We start from the raw sequence: 8,551 nt of genomic DNA, 5'->3' as shown, positions 1-8,551 counted from the left end.
GATCAGTATTTTTAGGAAATAAAAATATGACGTGAACGAGAAAATTACGTAGGTTATGAATTTATGGATTTAAAATGGATAATTTAAGAAAGTTAAGTGATATGTGGGACCCACTTAAGTGACTTAAGTGGACAAATAAACACCAAAAATTAGATTTCACTCACATTTCTCTCTCATCTCCTTCTCCTTCCCGTCGAGCTCTTCTCCATTTTAAGGGATTTGAAGCTTCGATTTTCCAACTCTTTTTCTATCCACTTTTAGGAGAAACTTCCAACCATAAAGTTGTTCCCCACACTCTTGTGAATGACTTTCATGTAGAGTGCATCTTGTGGGGAGCATTGTGGAAGGAGATATACCCCTAAAACAGCCACGAAATTTTGGGGAATTTTGGGGCTTTTGTGTTGAACCATTGGTTGGAGATCACTCCCTTGGATCCTAGGAAGCTATTGGTGGTAAGATTTCTCACTCTCATTAAGTTTTCATGGAGATCATAAAATTGATGAGGGTTTTGAAGTTATAAGTTGAGTTATGGTAGTTAAGAGCTTTAAATGATATGCCTCCTTTGGAATTAAATGCTTAGAAAAATAAATGATGATGATTAATGCAATAAAAGTTATTGGTGATATGTTAAGTAACTTAGGATAAAATTTTGATGGATGTTGTCAGGGAAATCATAAATGTGGTGGTTGAGAATTAATGGTTGGTTCTTGGTATGAATTAATTGTATGATTATATGATGTGTATAAGTGTGGAATTGGATTGAAAACCTTGGAGCATGTGACCTTGGGGAATTCGACCTATAAGGAATATTGGAGGAAAATGGGGTGAAAAATATTGTAAAAATCAATTGTTGGTGCCTCAGTGCACAAATGGTTATGATGATGAGTTAGTTCGAAGACTAAAATGATTGAGGTAGTTGGGATAAATGGAAAAATATCCTTAGGCCTAAGTGATTATGTTTATGTATTAGTGTTGCGAATTGGTTGATTGTTGGCAATTGGTTGATGGTCATTTTGTTGATCATATAGGTTGCCTCTCACAGACGCGATAGAAACGGACTAAGCCTGGAGCTTACGTTTTGGAGCATTGTTCTTGGAGTTGAAGTAAACCTTTAGAACTTGGGTTTTAATCCCTTGTGTGCTCCACCACACCTAGTGGAAGGTTGTGGTTGGATTTTGTGCTTTTGGCATTGTGTGAATATGTATGTTCATGCATTATTGTTTGATTATGTGACATGCTTGGAGCATGTTGTGTGTGAAATTTTGTGATCTCTGGCTAGTAGATGTGTGTGGTTTGGACTTCCGCTGGAGATATCCTTTGGGGATTTCGGTCGGGTTTTGCCGTGGGGCCGACTCTGGAGATATCCAAACGTGGGACTTCTGCTGGATAGGGCTCATGAGGAGTTCCAGTTGGGTTTTGCCAAAGGGTCGTCTCGTCCATGGGAGAGGCACCAGGAATCTTCCCAGTAGTTATATGATGGGGTCCTTGACGAAATCCTTATGTGGATGTTCTTGGATTTGTGCCCATTTGTTGTGATTTTGTATGTTATGCATGTTACATGATGTTATTTGTTGCACATTGAGTGAGCCATGGGGTGGAGTGATCCTCTAGTACCCTTGGTTTACTGAGATATATTTGTGTATCTTACCCCGCGTTTGGGGACATCATTTCAAGTCATGTTGAGCATGGAGGATCTTCGGGCAAGAGGCCCGCTTAGTGGATGAGCTGAGCATTATGTGCATATGGAGAGCATGACAGTTTGGATGACTATATTTGATGCACATAGCATAGTGTTTAGTATTTTGGACTTAGGTTATGAACATATTGCATGTTGATATTGCCATACTTTTGGGTGTTTATAACTATATGCTAAGTCTTTGTAATTGATGTATATTTTATGCCTTTGGGTTATATTGATATTTTGGTGAGCATGAGACTTGTCCATGACCACATATGTTGTATTTTGAGACATTTGAAGACTTGTGATGTAAAATTGGTCATTTGAGGTTTAAATGGCAATGGAATTGGAAATATTGTAATTGATGCATTACATAATGAATATGCATGATGGAAGGGCCTAGAGCCTACATTAGTAATGGTACATGGGTTATAGTAAGTATTAAAGTGATATGAATGGAATCATGGATCCCTTGTGAAGTGAGAAAGCGGTCAAAACTGGTTTTTCACAGTAGGGAATTGATTCCCTACTGTTGGGAATCGATTTCCTGAAACAGAGCACGTAAATTTCAGCCACTGTGAAGGCTGGGAATCGATTCCTAAAAACAGGGGAGCCAAATTGTAGCTTATGTCTGCTACAGTAGCTGCTGGGAATCGATTCCCTGAGGTTGGGAATCGATTCCTACTGTGCGAATTTTAAAAATGTGTCATTTTATAACCTAGATTTAATGGTATTGCTTAGTGGAGTTATGATAAATAATTTAATGCTTCCGCGAGTTTTGCATTTACAATTATAGTGTTGTTTTTAATTGATTACGGAAATGGTTAATGGTTAAAGAAAAGAAAGTAATAAAAGGAAAAAGTTTACCCGTAATTTAATTAACTCAATTACAGTGATTGTAATTGCGCTTAATACCATATGCAATGATAACATTACCGGTACGTAAGGGGCTGTTACACGTCTGCCCTCGGGAGCTGCTAGGGGTGGCTGACACTGCTATGATGGCAGTGATGCAGTTTCTGCATCAGTGGTGTCAGTATCTGCTGTTGGGGGTTACTATTTATGGTGTCTGGGGCGATCTCCCAGGGGGTTGAAATCCCAAGGTGAGACATTTTAGTGTCTCACCAAGGGGCGTAGTCGTCCAAGGGACAAGATGGAACGAGGGTTGGTAGCGATATGTCAACAGGGCTGACGTGGAAGAGGGGAATGGGGATTGGGCCTACGTCGTTGGGCCGCCTAGAAGTGGGCCTTCCACCTTCATTTAGTTTGAATATTGTTGTCCTTAGCAATTAACTAGAATAAACTTACTGGAAATCAAGCAGGACCTTTCATTTGCATGGAAGTTGATAAGAAAGATTCAATCAGAGACATGATTACAGAGCATTCAGACTTAAAAGCATGATACATCAATCAACATGATTCATACTTCATCAATTAAAAGCTGCAACAAAATTTCTTAAGATTTAGAATAAGGAAAATTTCCTGAAACACTCCCTCACTAGGAATTTAATTTACTCACACTCAACTATTTAGAGAGTTGGTGTTTCACTCATATCCCACTGAATCAACACTACCATAGGCTTGTTTATATTCTCGCTCTCCACAGTATTGTGACATATCTCACAGACCAAGAGGTCTTTCTTAGGGTTATAACTTGGCCTGGCTAAGGGAAGGAAAAATTTAGAGAATGAGCTGCAAGATTAAAATTCAGATTCAAAGAGGAATAAATGTAATCGTTTACAATTTGTAAACAACTTTCTTTCTTCTTTATTTCAGTCCATTCTTCTTCTTTTTCTTTGGAACTCTTCTCTTGTTTGTCGTTTTCTTTTCTCAGAATATTTTTTCTTTCTTTCTTTTCACTTCTTTTCTTTTTCGCTTTCTGAGTGTTTTTCCTTTTCTTTGTTTCTTTCTAACCAACCTTACTTCCTTGGCTTTTGCCTTTTTCCCTGTACTTTCATACATCACAATTTATATCATCAACAATTAACACCTTTTCCTCAATTCAAATCTGAAAATTAATCTCAATTAAGGTGAGGATTTATATGGAAAGTGGCTTATTCATCTTTATAGGTTTTCAAAGAATAAACAAGCCTAGGCTCAAAGGGGTTTAATTAAGGAATATCAGCAATGGTTGGCTATTTGGCCATCTAGTTTAAAGAAAGAACATGCCTCAATCATATCCATAAAATATATCACATACCAATTCAAGCAAGAAACAAAGCAAGTTCTAGAGTCTTTCATACAGTGGGATGCACACTCAATAAAATTTTCTATATAGGCTCAAAACCTCACGACTATGAATGCACAGTAAATTCCCTATTCTTTATCTCAAAAAAAATTCATCACTTAAGAGAATATTCAATGAATCATGAAAATCGTTACATTGATGCTCATTATGAAAATATTCAAGTAAGTGCATCATCATGCTCTGAATCAATTATTTATTGAAAATTCCTGCCATTTTTCCATTTAAAAGTACTGAGTAAAACTTTCAAACTTTTAATAAAATAGTGGCTTGGGGTTTTCAAAAAAAATTAAAAATTAAAAATTCAATTAAAAAAAATAAAAAAATTTAAGCTAAAGCAAAGAAGAAAGGATTTGAGATAGTTCCCTGTTTTAGCCGGATATTTTGTGTATGCTCATGAAGTTCCTTTAGGTTAATCCATTGTGCTTAGATGAACTACGCGTTCCCCATTCCCAGATTTAAATGTTGCTGTCCTCAGCAATAGATTTAAATCTACAAAGAAATCGCGTGAGAAATAAAAAACAACTAGTCGTTCTCTTGTTGTTTGTTCCCTTTCCTTCACCTGTAAAATTCACTCAATGATAGCCATTAGTCTCAACACCTTCTCCTATATTTTTGTATTTTTCTCTTTATTTAATTCAAAGTAAAAATAACTAAAACAGTGAAATTAAAATAAAACAGTAAAGTGTGGGTTTGCCTACCCATTAGCGCTTGTTTAACGTCACGAGCCTAAGGTACCTGATTTACTTTCATGGTGGCTCAAAGCATAAGCTTGGTGATGTCCAAGCTCCATCATTCAGAAATTGTGTCCTACCATAGTGCTCTTGTGCATATAAGTGAGATACAGTACCCTCAAGAACTTTGAATTTGGTATTTATATGTTTTCCCTTACTCCTGGGCTTCTCCATCTCAACTTTTGGCTTACTTTCTTGAGAAGACTCCTCATTGTGTTCTTCTTCACCTTTCTTTTCACCAATATAGTAGACTTGATCTTCCAGTTGAGCTACGGAAGAGGGGACTTCATTGTCAAAGAATTTGAAAATTGCTTGCTCTCCGTCTACCCGTAAGATCAACTCACCTTTAAGTACATCAATCAGTTCTCCTGAAGTTGCCAAGAAGGGTCTTCCAAAAATCATAGGAATTGTAGCATCTTCTTCAATGTCAAGGATGACAAAATCAACAGGAATGATGAATTTTTCTACCTTGACCAATATATCTTCAATGATGCCATAAGCTTGCTTTGAAGAGCGGTCAGCCAGTTGCATTATCGTCTTTGTGGGCTTCACTTCAGTAATCCCCAGCTTCTTCATCATGGAGAGTGGCATGACATTGATGCTAGCTCCAAGATCACATAAAACATTGTTCACTTCCATTTTGCCTATAGTGCATGGAATGCTGAAGCTCCCTGGATCCTTGACTTTGGTAGGTAACTTCTTTTGGATGATAGCATTACATTCCTCCGTCAGATTCACCGTCTCACATTCCTGCAACTTACGCTTCCTTGATAATAGATCCTTCATGAACCTTGCATAGTTAGGCATGTTCTCTAAAGCTCCGACAAAAGGAATGTTGATCTGCAACCTCCTGAATATTTCTAGAAACTTTGAATATTGCTGCTTCTGAATCTCTTTCTTTAATCGCTGAGGATAGGGGATTCGAGCATATGGGGAGAGATCTAAGGGCTTGTCTTTCCTTTCTAAAGCTTTCTTCTTCTCCCACTTAAATAATTTCCTTTCAACTTTTTCAGGATTTCTTTTGTCAACTTCAATTGTATCATTTTCCTTTTCTTCCTTCTCTTCTTCAACTGATGCTTCTCCATCCTTCTTTTTTTCTTCGGGCTGCTCCTCTATAGGCTGAATCATTGTTCCACTCCTAGTGGTGATAGCATTGCAATGCTCCCTTGGATTGACAACTGTGTTGCTTGGAAAAGTACCCTGAGCTCTCTCAGAAAATTGCTTTGACAACTGGCCAATCTGAATTTCAAGATTTCTTATGGAAGCTTCTTGATTCCAGTGTGCTAATCTAGTCTCTTGCATGAAAGCAGATGTGTCTTCTCTGAAAGTATTTGCACCTTGAATATAATCAGAAGTGGTCTTGCACAGCTGTGCAAAAGCTTTCTCCCACTCAGAAGTGTTACTTTGTTGTGGGGTATGTCGTTGCACTCGAAGGGGAGGATTGAGCTGATGGTTGGATTTGTAACTCAACCATGGATGTTGATTCTGATTCCTCTGATCGTACCAGATTCCATTGGCCTCTGCTGATGGCTTTTCAGTTGTTCTCATGTAGTCTCAATCTTCCGTCGCATGAGCCTTTGCACAAATACCATATTTAATTTGAGAATTACTAACAGAAGAAACTTGGGAATGATTAAATTGTTTAGTAAGAGCATCTAATTGTTCTTGTTGTTTCTTGTGCATTTGCAGCATTTGTTCACTTTGGGCTAAGATTGCATCATGGCTGTCTAGCTTCATGATTCCTGCTCTCCTTTGTGCAACTGGGGCATTGTCAAATTCTTGAGAAGCTAAGGATTCCAACAATTCTAGTGCTTCCTCTGGAGTTTTTGTTTTCAAGAAGCCCTCTGCAGCAGCATTTACCAGTGTTCTTGTGTTGGGTGTCATTCTTTGGAAAAAGATTTTTGCTTTCTCTCATGCTTCAATTCCATGTTGAGGACACTTCCTGAGTAATCCTTTGAATCATTCCCAAGCCTCGTACAGAGATTCGCTTTCTTTTTGTTCAAAAGAGGTGATTTCCGCTTTGAATCTTGCCATCTTTAAAGTTGAGAAAAATCTGGCCAGGAATTTCCTTACTAAGTCATCCCAACTGGTTATGCTTCCTTCAGGTTGAGACTGCAGCCAAGCTCTTGCATCATCCTTCAGTGAGCATGGAAATAGTCTGAGCAAGATAGCGTCACGAGAAACTCCATTCACTTTTAATGTATCAAACTAAAGTAGGAAATCATCAAGATGACTATAGGGGTTCTCTGTGCTTCCTCCAGCGAACTTATCTTTCTGCATCAGTTGCAGCAGCGCCGGCTTCAGCTCGAAGTTGTTAGCTTCTATGGTCGGTCTAACAATGTTCGCCGTCTGTGGAACTCGGGTTGGAGTCATATAATCCCCCAATGTCCTTGGAGCGAGTTGATTGTTTTCTGCCATCGGTTCCTCCTTAGGTTCTGTTGAACTTGAGGTTTCTTTTGCTTCCTTCGCCTTCTTTGCTTTTGCGTCCTTTCTAAGTTTCCTTTCTGCTTTTCTATCTCAGGATCAAACTGCAAGATTCGCGGGTTAAGAGTACCTTGCATAAACTAAGATTGAAAAGATGTGCAGAAAAATAGGAATAAAAAAAAACAGAAAATTGAAAATTGAAAAAGAATGCAGAAAATTAAAATATGCAGAAAATTGATGCAGAATTTTAATGCAGAAAATATTTTTGAAGAATGTTTAAAGTGCAGAAAATTCAAAATGTCCAATCTAAAAGGTAATTAGTTACTTCTAATGTTGAAGAATTCGATCCCCGGCAACAGCGCCAAAAACTTGTTGTGACTCGGCAAGTGCACCGGTCGTAAAAGTAATAAAGTGTACTGAGTACGAGATCGTTCCCACGAGGATCAGAATTTCAAGCACTAGTTCGCTAATCGCGTTTTAGTTGGACAATCAAAAGTTGGATTGGAGAGAATTGTAATTGAAGAACATAAAAAAATAAAAACAATTCAGGACATGCAATTAAAGAAATTTCAGAATTAAAAAGACAATTGAAAAAAAATGATGATGATTGATTAAAGAATTTAAAACAAGCGTAGTTAGGGTTTCTGGTTGCTTCTGGAGCGTTTTGGCGCTCTGTTTGGCCGCCAAAATGCTCGGGTCCAGGGAGTTATTGTGCTTTTCTTCATTTAGAGCGTTTAAATGTTCTTCTTGGACACCAAAACGTCCTCCTCCAGCTTGCAGATGCTTGGAATCTTGCTTCCTTGAGGCTTCAACTCCTCTTGTTGCTTTCTTTTGGTTCCAAAGGGCCATAATAGATGTCAAAAATCCTTTGAAATAAGAAATATGACAACATGTTAGCAAGATATTCAATTATTGTGACTTCACGGTATAAATCCCTAATTTCCATGCAATTCATGATATATTTTAAGTATAATTAAGCCTAAAACCATGGTAAACCGAGGGTTTATCAAAGCCCTCCATCTGGTCCGTCATTGATCTAACAGTTACTCTAATCGAACGGCTGGAGAGCGTGTGACGTTGCAGGTGTATGAGGGAGGTTACACCCGAACCCTTATTTAAAGGGGGTTTTCCCTCTTCTATCTTCTTCTTCTACTTTTTTTGGAGTCTTTCACCTTCTTGCTTCCCATTATCTTGGCTTCATTTTTGCTCTGTGTGCACTACATCAAGCTCTTTTCTCCTTCATCTCCTCCATTTTCTCTTCATCTCATCGTTGCAGATATAGTGTTACTATATTTGTTTGGCATTTATAACCTCTCTGTTTATTTTGCTTTCCTTTGGCTTCTGCATTCTGTCCTTTTCTTTTTCTAGTGATGGTTAAGTTGGATGATGTTAAGGAGGAAGATTTTGAGGATGCTTTTGAGGCGTTTGATGGTCGTGTTGTAGGAGAGACTATGCGAGCTTTCCTTGCTA

At 38.1% G+C, this 8,551-nt stretch overlaps 1 non-coding gene across 1 annotated transcript; it reads left to right on the top strand.

Moving 5' to 3' along the window:
• Positions 1-6,578: 6,578 nt before the first annotated feature.
• LOC133304991 (small nucleolar RNA R71) lies at positions 6,579-6,685 on the top strand. The gene has a single exon (XR_009750704.1). It is a non-coding gene; the product is annotated as a small nucleolar RNA R71 (small nucleolar RNA).
• Positions 6,686-8,551: the final 1,866 nt, after the last annotated feature.

This window comes from Gastrolobium bilobum, unplaced genomic scaffold (assembly GCF_033153095.1).
Source record: "Gastrolobium bilobum isolate Gb01-03AN ecotype WA unplaced genomic scaffold, APGP_CSIRO_Gbil_v1 utg15086, whole genome shotgun sequence".
Classification (NCBI taxonomy): domain Eukaryota; kingdom Viridiplantae; phylum Streptophyta; class Magnoliopsida; order Fabales; family Fabaceae; genus Gastrolobium; species Gastrolobium bilobum.
The sequence above is the reverse complement of the archived record's forward strand: the minus strand, read 5'-3'. Positions and strand labels throughout refer to the sequence as shown.